This window comes from Dysidea avara, chromosome 1 (genome assembly GCF_963678975.1).
Source record: "Dysidea avara chromosome 1, odDysAvar1.4, whole genome shotgun sequence".
Classification (NCBI taxonomy): Eukaryota; Metazoa; Porifera; class Demospongiae; order Dictyoceratida; family Dysideidae; genus Dysidea; species Dysidea avara.
Window position 1 is genome coordinate 17,481,074 of NC_089272.1, and position 12,749 is coordinate 17,493,822.

The 12,749-nt window shown below is 38.6% G+C and overlaps 1 long non-coding RNA gene across 2 annotated transcripts; it reads left to right on the top strand.

Annotated features, from left to right (window-relative positions):
* The first annotated feature begins 5,472 nt into the window (after positions 1–5,472).
* LOC136258124 (uncharacterized) lies at positions 5,473–11,929 on the top strand. Of its 2 annotated transcripts, none has more exons than XR_010702593.1 (6): positions 5,473–5,634; positions 6,341–6,564; positions 11,138–11,249; positions 11,302–11,410; positions 11,469–11,567; positions 11,665–11,929. It is a non-coding gene; the product is annotated as an uncharacterized lncRNA (long non-coding RNA). The 2 variants fall into 2 exon arrangements; XR_010702595.1 differs by having other exon boundaries at positions 6,519–6,564; positions 11,665–11,928.
* Positions 11,930–12,749: the final 820 nt, after the last annotated feature.

Genomic DNA, 12,749 nt, shown 5'->3' on the forward strand with positions numbered 1-12,749 from the left:
CCCCCCTTCCGCCGCCTGTGACTCAGTGGTTTGTAATCCGATTCTTCTGACTTGTTTCTAGCTGATCTCTCTACAGGGTGACTTGTTTCTAGCTGATCTCTCTACAGGATGACTTGTTTCTAGCTGATCTCTCTACACGGTGACTTGATTCTAGCTGAACTCTCTATAGGGTTTTCTGTTTGCAATTGAACTCTCTACAGGATGGTTTTTTTGCAACTGATCTCTCTACAGGGTGACTTGTTTCTAACTAATCTCTCTACAGGGTGACTTGTTTCTAGCTGATCTCTCTACACGGTGACTTGTTTCTAGCTGAACTCTCTGTAGAGTTATCTGCTTGTAATTGAACTCTCTACAGGATGGTTTCTTTGTAGCTGCTCTCTCTACAGGGTGACTTGTTTCTAGCTGATCTCTCTACAGGGTGAACTTGTTTCTGGCTGAACTCTCTACAGATGATTTGTTTGCAGCTGAACTCTCTACATGGTGGTTTCTTTGTAGCTGAACTCTCTACAAGGTGATTTCTTCTAGCTAATCTCTCTACAGGGTGATCTGTAGCTGAACTTTCTACAGGGTGATTTGTTTGCAGCTGAACTCTTTATATGATGGTTTCTTTGTATGAACAAGGTAACTTCTTCTAGCTGATCTCTCTATAGGGTGACTTCTTTGTAGCTGAACTATCTGCAGGGTGATTTGTTTGTAGTTGAACTCTCTACAAGGTGATCCTTCTAGCTGATCTCTCTACAGGATGACTTTTTCTAGCTGAACTCTCTACAGGGTGATCTGTTCATAGCTGCACTCTCTACAGGGTGATATGTTTGCAGCTGAACTCTCTACATGGTGGTTTCTTTGTAACTAAACTCTCTATAAGGTGATGTCTTGTAGCTGATCTCTCTACTGGATGACTAATTGTTTCTAGCTGATCTCAATATAGAGTTAAAACTTTCTCTATAGAGTTATAACATGTTTGTATAGCTGAACTCTTTACAGAGTGGTTTTTTGATTGGTTGCTGAACTCTCCAGTTACACGGTGACTTGTTTGTACTACAGAATGACTTGTTTGTAGCTGAACTCTCTACAGAGTGAGTTACTTGTAGCTGAACATTGCTTAAAGTGACTTGTTTGTAGCTGATCTAGATGAACTCTCTACTGGGTAGCTTTTTTTTGTAGCTGAACCCTTTACGCAGTGATTTGTTTGTAGCTGAATTCTCTACAGAGTGACTTGTTGTAGCTAAACTCTCTACAAGATGACTTGTTTATCGCTTAATTCTCTTCAGTGTGACTTGTAATGTTCTGAATCTCTACAGCAACATATTTGTAGCTGAATTCTCTACAGGGTGACTTGCTTGTAGCTGAATTGTCTATAAGATTAACTGTATGTAGCTGAACTCCCTACAGAATAACTTGCAATGTAATATAATTCTATAATGGAGTAAGTTATAAACGTAGCTGAATGCTTTATTAGGGTGACTGTTCTATTAGAGTATCTCGATCTCGCATATGCTACACGTAGTTGGCTTTGGAATCATAACTCAGTGGTTTGTAATCCGATTCTTCTGTACTACTGCACGGACTTTCTATGATAATTATTCCAGCCACACACCGATTTTCAGCTCACTACTCTAAGCGGTTTGCCTGGTAGGCGTGAAAACTATTAGTTTTTTATTCATAAAAATCGATCGCGTAATTGTGACACAGGTTGGGTTTTGTGTTATATCTCGATGGCCTTTAACTGGATTCCTTTCAAACCACAAAAAGGCACTCCTACGATAGTTACTCCATCTACATAGCAATTTTCAGCTCATTCCTTCAAGCGGTTTACCCTGTGGGCGTGACAGACCTTCGACCTTATTTTACGCAAATAATCGGTCATAACTCCGTGAATGTTCATCGGATTCCTACCAAACTTGGTACTGAGATTCGTCTTAATGAGCCCTTTAAGTGTGCCAAATTTCAGCCCGATTAGAACACACATTCGTGTTTTATTTCGAATTTTGCAAAGTGTGCGAAAAGAAGAAGTAGAAGAAAAAAAACCCAAACTTTGGCCGCTCGTATCTCGGAAATGGCTGGAGCGGGGGGTCCGCCACTTTCTCGAAGGGCGTACGAGATTTCGAAATCACAGTGATTTCTCTGAAATCAATGATTTCATTAGTGATTTCATGATTTCAATTGTGATTTCGTGATTTCAATTTTGATTTCGTGATTTCCGTGATTTCACCATTGTTGACTCTCATGGAGCTAGAACAGGTCCAGAAGCTTCGTCATCAGTAAACTGGATGGTAAAAGTTATATCTTCACTAGAGTCTAGTTCGTAAGCAAAGATGCTGGGGCCAAAGCCGTCTGGCTGAGATGATTCCAGGCACCAGTAGCGGTGATGGTTTGTGGTTGTGGTCGTACGGTAGTGCTGATGATTAACAGGCAAGCTAACAGTGTAAAGAGGCTGTCTAAAAATGAATAGAAGCCGTCCTCCCAGAACTTCGTGCATAAGTTATATTCTAACAAGGGTAAAAAAATAATAGGCGTGGATCAAGGAATGCCGCACTGGCCTAGTTATAGCTAGCCGCCGGCATTTTTACGAGGCAATCCACGACTTATCTGCAGCCTATCAATACCATTATCCTCTTAGCCACACAATGTTCAACTAGACACCACTACCCTTACCACTTCATCCAGGTACTTAGCTACATGAACCGGCATTCCTTCTTTCCAAGAGCTGTCATCGACTGGAATAATTTGCCAACTTCAGTGATTGAGTCAGAAAGCATTATCAAAAAGCTACTAGCTACATACTTGTGCTGTAAAGTAAAAATGGTATAGGCAATGTTAGGCATTGTCGAGTATCGTCTTTACCGGTAGATATAATGAAGCAGTACTGTTGTTATCTTGTGTATTTTTTCCTTGGAGCATTACTCACGGCCCCTTGGCACATCGGCATGCCCAGCAATAATAATAATAAAAGTAGCTGATGGTGATACATGTGATTAATTAAGTATATTGGAATTGGTTACTATTACATGGTTGCGTGTCATCAGTGGGTCCACATGATTTCAGTTACACTTTTATCACTGAGTTATGATGAATTTAAAACAGTATCTTTGGTAGGAGATAGACTTGGACTCAATCAGTAATGATTAGGTAATGAAAAAGGTGTAAAATTATTTACAAAAATAGATAACAAACAAGTACACAGAAAAGTTAAGCACAAAAGAATACAAAGACTAGCAAATTACAAACTACCACACTAATTACAATAAACTAAACTACTTACAAGCTACACCTACTTAACTACATTATTTATTTATTTATTTATTTAGCTTTACAGCATGCGTGCAAGTAAAATCAAAATTGCATGCTGAAGGTATGCCAGCAACAGGTGCTGACATCCAAGGTGAAAAAAAAAATTTAATAAATAAACAATTTTAGTTACCGTTAATTACAGAATTATAGTTACAGTTCATTGAAGTTTACAGATATAGGCACACTGGAGCAACGATGACATGGACAAAGAAGGTGAAAAGTGCAGGCTCGATCAGAATTGAAATTATTGTAAAAATGAGTCCATAAGTGTTGGATTAATTGGCGTTTGATAATGTTAGTTGGTAATGAAATGTTAATAACTGGGAGGTAGTTGTAAAGTCGTGAGATTCTATTGAAGTAAAGGTGATGCTGTACCGCTGATGTTGTTCTAGGATGGGTTAGCTTGTGACGTGTCCCTGATCTAGTAGAGTTACTGGTAAAGGTAATATGGTCTCTAATTTCAAAGTTGTCTGATGGCGATTTCAATGATTTTATTAAGAACATAAGGTCATTTATTTCATAGATGTACATTAGTGGTAGGAGGTTTAGTTGTAAAACCTAAACAAAATCTATAATGTCCTCCGAGCAAAGAGCATAGTGTCTGAGGACCATTTTGGCATTGTATTTCCATAAAGTCACTGATTAGGTAATTGTTCTCCGTAAAATTTGTGTGCTATACACTGTTAGCTCCAATGCATCCTGCATTATCAGTTCTTCAGATAATATAATGCAAACCAGTATGATGCATTGCCAGCAATGAACATACCTGCAAAATTTAGCAGAACTTATAAACCTTATCTGATCAATATGTGATGTATTTAATCTGCATGAAGCTGACTTAGCTATATGCAGAAAGATAGCTACTTGTATGTATTACCTACCAGTTTTATAATACACAATAGATTAAATCACACCTGAAAGTTGACATAAACAATATCTCTGCTAACATCAGTAACGTGCACATCCCTTCCTTCACAATGGTATTGAAAATTGGAATGGCTCTCTGTTAACAACCCTGATCTCATTTCATATTGACTAACAACCACAGTGGCAGGAAACACCTAAGTACACAGTCAACTGATCTGGATACATCCATGGTCTTCATTGTGTATGCCAGGATTGTTTTATATGAAATGTTTGCTTGCGAGTTATGTAAAGATGTTTAGTGGGTCAGCTGAACAAGCAGAATCATATTATGTGAGCTAATCTTTGAAAAGTTACACCTAGTAGCTAGTTACTAACCAGTACTGACATACATATTTTCTAGACAAGCTGCATAATTATTTGTCCTGAAGATAATGCTGGGAACTACTTTCTTTGCAAAAGTGTGCTTATAGTTTGCAGCCCTTCTACATGGTTTACCCGTTTCATCATTAACCCATGCAGTCACTATGATGTACCGTCACTTGTGGCTGCGAGTAGAGCCTAAATTGCTAGTTAAAACTGAATAAGATTCCGAGATGGATTCTCAGATCACTCGTGTGGCTCCAGCATAGATTTTAGAGGCGCTTACGCGCCTCTAAAATCTATGGCTCAGTGATGGAAGCTTTTGACCATTAGTGGACTCAGCTTGGGCTGTAAAATTCTAGAGATTGGCAGCCGAACCAGTGCCAGATCAAGTGATTCGGGCCTTAAATCACTTCTGTTATGTTCCAATTAATAATATCGCGTAATTCAATGCGTCCGTAATTTACGGAAATATACGGAGTTTTACGATTTTCGTTTTCAAAAAGTGTGATTTCTGATTTCTTTTGAGTGTGTGATTTCATGATTTCAAATGTGATTTCTGACGAAGCGTACGAGATTTCAAGAGTGTCGGACCCCTCGGGCTGGAGCGATTTTCTTCAAATTTGGAATGTGGACTCCCCTACCTAGCCGGCACCTCTGTACAAACTTTGGTTTCAATCGGATAAGGAATCACGGAGCTGCAAAGGTGTGAAAATCGCGTTTACTTTCTTCCTGTAAATATACTCACTGTGTGGCGCGCCGGCTTCTTGGGCCGCACGACACACTACCGTGTGTCTTGATACTGACTTGGCGTGTATTCGCGTTTAATAACTGCAACCATTCACACTTTTTTAATACTGACTTGGCGTGCATTCGCGTTTAACTGCTACCCAGCATTTACACTGTGGTTGTAGGCGTGCTCACGCGTTTCGGTTTGTAATAATTAGGTAGCTAATTCTAACATTTTCACGAGATCTCAGCCGCTTAACGCACATGGACAGGAAGATAAGCCGTTTAGAAGATTCCCCTTTTCCCCCTCCCCCACTCGAGAACTCGGAAGAAAAGAGGATGCCGAAACTAACAAGTTATTTTGATGTAACATGGGCACTCTCTCCGGTAAGCATTAAATAGAGTAAATATTTATCAAAACAACTACTGTAGCTGTGTGACTGATTTGAGCCTAGGACACTGTATTGATATTTTATCTTAAAAACTACAGTACAGAGCTAGCTAATTTATTAAGTGTCTACAAGCGAAAGACAGCGCTTAAGCCTTACCATGCGAAAGCAACTTCAGATCGGCATTTATAACAATTGTTTAATGTAATGTACATTACAATCTACCATTAAAACAAGGGTATGTACCTCTGATAGAATTCTTTTTGTTGTTTTCTTATTTTTTTCCTCCTATTTAATACCCATCGCTTGTGTGTTATTTGATGCCTATCGCGTAATTGCGAGAATGGAATCTCTCTAGTTATGTGCTACAATATTTTGTCTATGCTTTTGACAACCAAGAAGTTGGCTTTTACTACTAAAATGGGTAAGCCCCTGATATGAAATACTGTAAGGACTCTTTCTACAACCATGCCTACTTTTCGGTCACCATTTTGAATGAGGCTAAGTGTTGATGGGTTGTCTCTCAACAATGCAAGCTACTACCAACACTGGATTTGAATGGAGTGCAATTGGCATTATTTGCCGTGGCCCCATATGGCATTGTACGTGTGCCTTTCGTATATACTGCTATACAATGTTGGAATGATTTGTGGTTGTCATATACCATATTTTATCTGGTGATGCATGTTACTGTGTCCTTACAGGTGGTGTAGAGGAGTAGTAACTTTGCCGAAAAAAATTGTGATGGAGTCAGAATATCCGTAAATAAAATTTATTGGCTTGGATTGGACTATATGGCATTGTATATGCCGCTATACAATGCTGGAATGATTTGTGGTTGTCATATTTTATCTGATGATACATGTTACTGTGTCCCTACAGCTGGTGTAAAGAAGTGGCTAAAATTGTGATAAGAGTTAGAATATAGGTGAATAAATGTATTGTATTGTATTGAACTGTATGGTATTGTACATGTCTTTTGTATGCACTGTTGTGTAATGCTGAAAGGATTTGTGGTTGTGTTATTTGGTTTGGTGATACAATAAGTGTTAATCCCTACTGTGCATTTCCGTTATGGTATCTTGAGCACAGTAGGGATATAACGCTTGTTATTGTTTTTAGAGGTGTACCAATATAAGAAAATTAAACCAATCTGATATAACTAAGTGTAGCTATTTATACTTGAGGAACCACATATGCTACTGTATGTTCAACTTTATTTTAACTACTGAAGACAGTCTTAAAATTATTGGCTATGCTTGGTTACCCATGGTGGTGTGGCCTCTGTTAACAGCTCAGACTATAAGGCATCCACAAATATTTCCTCTGCCTACTCTGCATTTTAATGGCTTGTAGAGATGGCTGGTTGTTTTATGCTGTGCTCTTTGTTCATCTTTTTGCTGTTTCCCCAGGCCCACTACTATGAGTGTTTGTTGTATGATTGGTAAGCTTTGTGACAACAAGACAGTTATTGTCCACGCACTTAGATGGCTTTGTGTAGTGTGCTGCTTTTAGACAGGAAAGATAACTACTGTTTCCTGCCCTTGTTAGCTAAATAATAGGGTTTATAATGTGGCTTGAAAAATATTTCAATAAACGAAGTATCAATATACAGTACCGCCCAGCTACAACTTGACATCGGCACACGATTTCACTACTTGTTACATGCGGTTTCAACTGGCATGAACTACTGTGCTCACGCAGACCACACGCGTTTCTAAGCCTAGTGCATTCATGGCCACCCCCATTGGGTTGTAAGAATGTACTGTATCCAAGCAACCAAGTGGTAGTTATGATTAGCAGTACAAGTCATAAATCAAACAGATAAACTGTATACCTTAGGCTTCTTTTGATGGATTGGTGTAGACTCTGGACCATGACTGGACTCTGGACTGTAATATGGACTGCATTCTCTTGCAAATTGTACAGGAATTATTCATGCTAGATTGTTTTGCCATTAGGGAACCTATATAGACAGGGTAATGTGGCTCTTAGGCACCACACCAGCTGCTTTTGGGATCCGACAAGTCATGATCACTGACTGGTACATTGCAGACACATTAAATTTTTGTGTTGTATCTGGTTGTTCTATTACAACATTCCTCTGAGAGCTTAAAGCAGTGTTATACACTCTTTTGAACTTCGTGGCAGTTCATTCCAGAGCAGTCGTGCAACTTGTAGTTTTCGTCTTAAATTTTGTATGGCTTGACCAGTTTTCTGTCTAATACATGGTTAGGATTTTCCCCATACAGAATGCAGTCCCAAGTTGCACTAGATTATCTTGCAACGCCAAGGTTAGTTTTGACTGTTTGCTGAAGTGATTAAAATGCAAGTAAAATTATTTATGTAGTCCTTTATTTACCCCATGTATTTCAATGCTGATTTTCTCAAAAACAGAATTATGCTAACTATAGTATGTTCACGTTGAGCTGAATCCTGAAAAACAGCTAATAATTAAAAGTGGATTTTTTCTCAACTGAGTTAACATTTCAGCCAACCAGATGATTATTGGTAACAGCAAAGGTGTCAACAACAGACACGTACTGTTTGGTTTCATTAAAAGTTTGGGAAAGAGCTATAATGGACACTGTACTTATATGGCTTCCCCATAGGAAACGTATTGTGAAAATTTTGATTGACCGTAAATATTATGTCAACCATTTGAACATTTTGAAATATTTTTAGCGGGTCAAGCAGTACTATAAATGAGCCAAATTTCAAGATCGTGTGTAGTTGCATCCATGAGTTATTAAATGTTTTTGAGGATTCAGCTCAACGTGAACATACTATAGTCGGGTTTTCGCTCAGTGGGTTACATTTGCTATAATTATTATTTGACATATTAAGGTGTCAATAAGTCATAGAGATTATCTTCCAGAATTTTACAGATCAGGTCATACAGAATATCATCCAAACAAAGTATTTGAAGTATTTAAATACAAATACATTATGTTTCAAAGCTACAAAATACAAATGCAAATAGTATTTAGATCCAAATACTCGTGTATTTGATCCCAAGACTGGTTTGCATACGTGTGTCTGTGTGTAAGTGCACGTGTCTGTGTCTGCGCATGTGTCTGTGTCTCTGCATGTGTCTGTGTAGATTGCGTATGGGTGTGTAGATTGCGTGTGTGTGTCTGTGTGTGTCTGTGGTCCCAGGTTTGATTTCTGGTTGAGTCACTTTGGTGTTGTTGTTTCCTTGAGCAAGAAACTTTACTTACATTGCTCCTCTATGGGGACCTGGCGTCAACTGGGGAAGCAGCCCATCCAGCTGTATCATAAATGGGTGCCTGGTGTAAACTGGGGTAGCAAATGCCCAACTTCCCTTGTCTTGCTTAGTGGTGTTGGAGTCATTATAGAACTTTAGGTTCTGCGACCTCTCTCCATGAGACCTGGACAGTCCTTCTGTGGGTTACTAGCCCTGCCCCAGGAGATTTTGCCTGCACAAGGCTCAAGCACCTGAGTCGTGCCAGTGCTGGTTCAGTGGGCAGCAATAGCTATGTTTCGCATGGCTGCCATAGGCTTTGCTTTTTGTGTGTGTATGTTGTTTGCATGTGCGTGTGTAGTTTGCGTATGTACGTAGTTTGCATGTGGTAATGGGCATGTGTGTTTGCATGCGTGTGTGTATGTAATTTGCCGTACGTGCGTGTATGTATATATGTACTGTAGTTTGCGTGCGTGTGGGGGGGGGGGGGGGGGGGGAAGGGGGGTTGCGTGTTGGTATGTGCAGTAGGGGCCATTAAAAAGTTATACTCTGTTTTATTTTAACAATAGTTTACCCTTTGAATGGTTACAAGAAAACAATTAACTATCTTTCACAACAGAAAATGTTCGTTGTATCAACAGAACCTTCTATAGCTGATTTTAACCTCTGATTACAGTGGAACCCCTCTAATATGGACACCATTGTGGAAAGGAATATGTCCTTTATATGGAGGCGTCCTTATTTAAGGGGTTTTCTAAATTTATCGTGAACCAGGTATGATCATGCATTGTTATAGCAACAGAAGTGATGTTATTGAGCATGGGTTACTTATGGTGTGTGGCCTCTATTACACTATCCAGACAATTAGGCACCACAAGAATTTTTTATACATGCTCCCATACAGACTATATACTCAGGATTACTCTGTATTTGATTTGTTATAAAGATGGTTAGCTATACAGATTATGTAGTTTACATCCTGTGGTGTATTTTATTCTTAAAGTGCACCAGCTACTATTTTCAGAAGACTCTGTTAAGAATAGTAACAGCAGTGCTTATACCTGTGTATGCATTTGTATGGCTTCTAATTTCAGCACTTTGTGGAACAGACAATAGTTACAGAGACAATGCTTTCTGTATTAAATGATATAGTTTGATTTATTGTTGTAACTGGCAATTAACCTTTGTTGCTAGCGTCTGCGATTAGCGAGGTGTTGTACTATAGTGTTTACCATGTTTGGGAATTATGTAGTGTTCGATTTACGTAGTAGAGGGGTGTCCGCTATTGAGGGGGCATTAATACACACAGGTATTGGAAGTTGCATTCGGGACTTTATTAATTATCCGTGTACCCCAGGGCAGTGCTCTGGGGCGTCTCTTGTTTTTGGTATACATGAATGACCTTCCATTTCAGGTCACTAATGGTTCAGTATGCAGAATCTGCAGATGATACCACTCTTATGTGTAGTGGTTTTACAGTTGATGAGGTTGCTGCCACATTAAATACTCAATTGTCTTTATATTCAAAGTTAGGTTATAGCTAAACTAAATTTGAAGAAGTCTACAGTTATGTGGTTCTCTGTAAAAGCCTCTAAAAGACACTAATATATATCCCTCTATTGTTGTGGGAGATTCATTGTGTTGGGAGATTCTCCTCCTTATGTTGTTGATGGATGGAAGTACTTGAAACTAATTTTTGATAAAATGGCATACTGTCATAGACATGTTATGAATTCTGCTGTTTCGAAATGCTAATAAACTGTTTCACACCTCCTCTATGCTCTCACAGTGTGGAGATCACAGTTGAACATATAATCGCAGTCTCATGCTCAATAGAGTAGTATGTATTACTGTTTCTCTCCATAAATATGACGTTCCAAGTTATTTTAACCATCTTGGATTGCTACCCTTGCAGGAACTTATTCAACTTTGCTGTCTGTTCGCTCAGTACCATCAGCACTGACTGCTGTATCCCACCAATTTTATTTGGACTCCAACATGTATACAATACTAGAAGACCTGCGAGTGTTCCACTTTGTAATCTTTTATTTAGTTTTGCGAGTGTTCCACATAGTCATCTTTCATTTACCCAATAATTTTTTTTATTTTTTATAAATCTATTCAAATGTGGAACTCTTTGTCCTTGGAAGCAAGGGAAGCATCATATAGTGACTTTGTCTCCTACATTTTATCACATATTTATTGTAAATGTTATCGTGTGTGTTGCTGTAGTTGTTATTGTAAGTATAGCTATGCATTGTGGATTGTAATGTGTATGTGTTTATACCTCTTGCAGGGAAGAACGGCTATTGCTGACTGTCTGGAGTTTAAATCATCAATCATTTCAGCCACTGATATCCTGACACAGTTGAGAGTTGAGCACAAGTGCTGGGCAAAGCAATTCTGAGGTAGGTGCCACACAGTGTATCATGCTAGTAATGTCACATGTTTGTGTTGCAGTCAGCTCATCGTTTATAACACTTGGTAAATTCCAAAGTTTGCTGACATACACCAACTACTGAATGTGGACCCAAAGCAGGACTTCTTTAAGACCATCTAACGCATTCAGGTAATATAGGGATGTCAATTTCTCTTGCTTTTAGTTATGGTGGCTTATGTATCTGCAGCATCATCATAGAACATGGGTTATCTGCCGCTTGTCAGACTCTGCTCTTCGGGACGTTCACAGCTACCTACATCCCAAAGAGGAAAGCAAACTTGATCAAGTACGAATACAGTATAGTACCTGTATTTGTTTATATCTAATCTTAAGTACGTATGTTAAATACTTGCTTATATTTAGATACTTTTTTTTGTGACTAGGTTCAAGGTGCAGGATGACAGAGAGTCAGTTTTGGAAACATCTGTAATGTTTGCTAAATTCCCTAAGCTCATATTTACTTTCGCCAGACAACTCTGCAAAAAAGGAACATACTTTTTCAAGCGTCTATACAGTCTGGATGTTGTGATGTGAAGAAATTACAAATGAATATATCTCTGTGTGTTTAGTGCTGTACAGCTTTTTTACTTGCATGAAGTCATGAATTATTTTTGATGTACGACTTGAAGCTATATGGTATGTACATATGCATGCATTAGATAATCAAGTGTTGACACAAATGCATGCACTTAAAAGAATGAATCTCACCATATGTTTATAGAGAACATTCTTTACCACCTATGTGGAAAGTGTGGTCTGCTGGTTTCCATGGTAACCTTTTGCTTTCCTTTACACTTCTGTTTGAAGTGAACTATATCATTGAATACAATTGGCAATTGTAAAGCTTACATTATATACTATACTTGACAAGCTGCATACTTAACCAATGTCAAAGTCCTCAGCAGTTAGGGAATATAGTGGCAGGGTATCAAAATTACAGTGAATATGCAATTGCAAGCTTCTTGCCAGAAAACAACATTATTTATATGTGTTTATAGAGTATTAATTGCCATCATTGGCCACTCATCAAATTTTGAGATTAATGATGTCCATGAAACTACTGTGTTCTCTGCTAGATCTGATTATCTCAAGTCATGCGAGCAACGCCATGTTGCAAGTGTCCTTCAACAATTTGATTCTTTTCATCAACGATCTATTCAACATGCTCAAGATAACACTATGTTAGTTTGGCTTTCTGTTGTACCTGTTGAGTAGAATCATTTTGACTTAACTGCTCAAGAATTTTATGATTCCTTAGCAGTGAGATACCGAAAACCTCTGTTGGGCCTTCTCCAGTTGTGATGGCTGTGGTTCTCCTTCAACTTAGGACCACATCCTTACTTGTAAAAAGGGCGGCTTAATTGATAAGTGCCACAATGAGGTTCGTGACTATTGGAGATTTATCTTCATAGGTTATTAAGGAACATATTGTAAAGGAATGTTAGGAATCTACAAGTGATGAAAATCA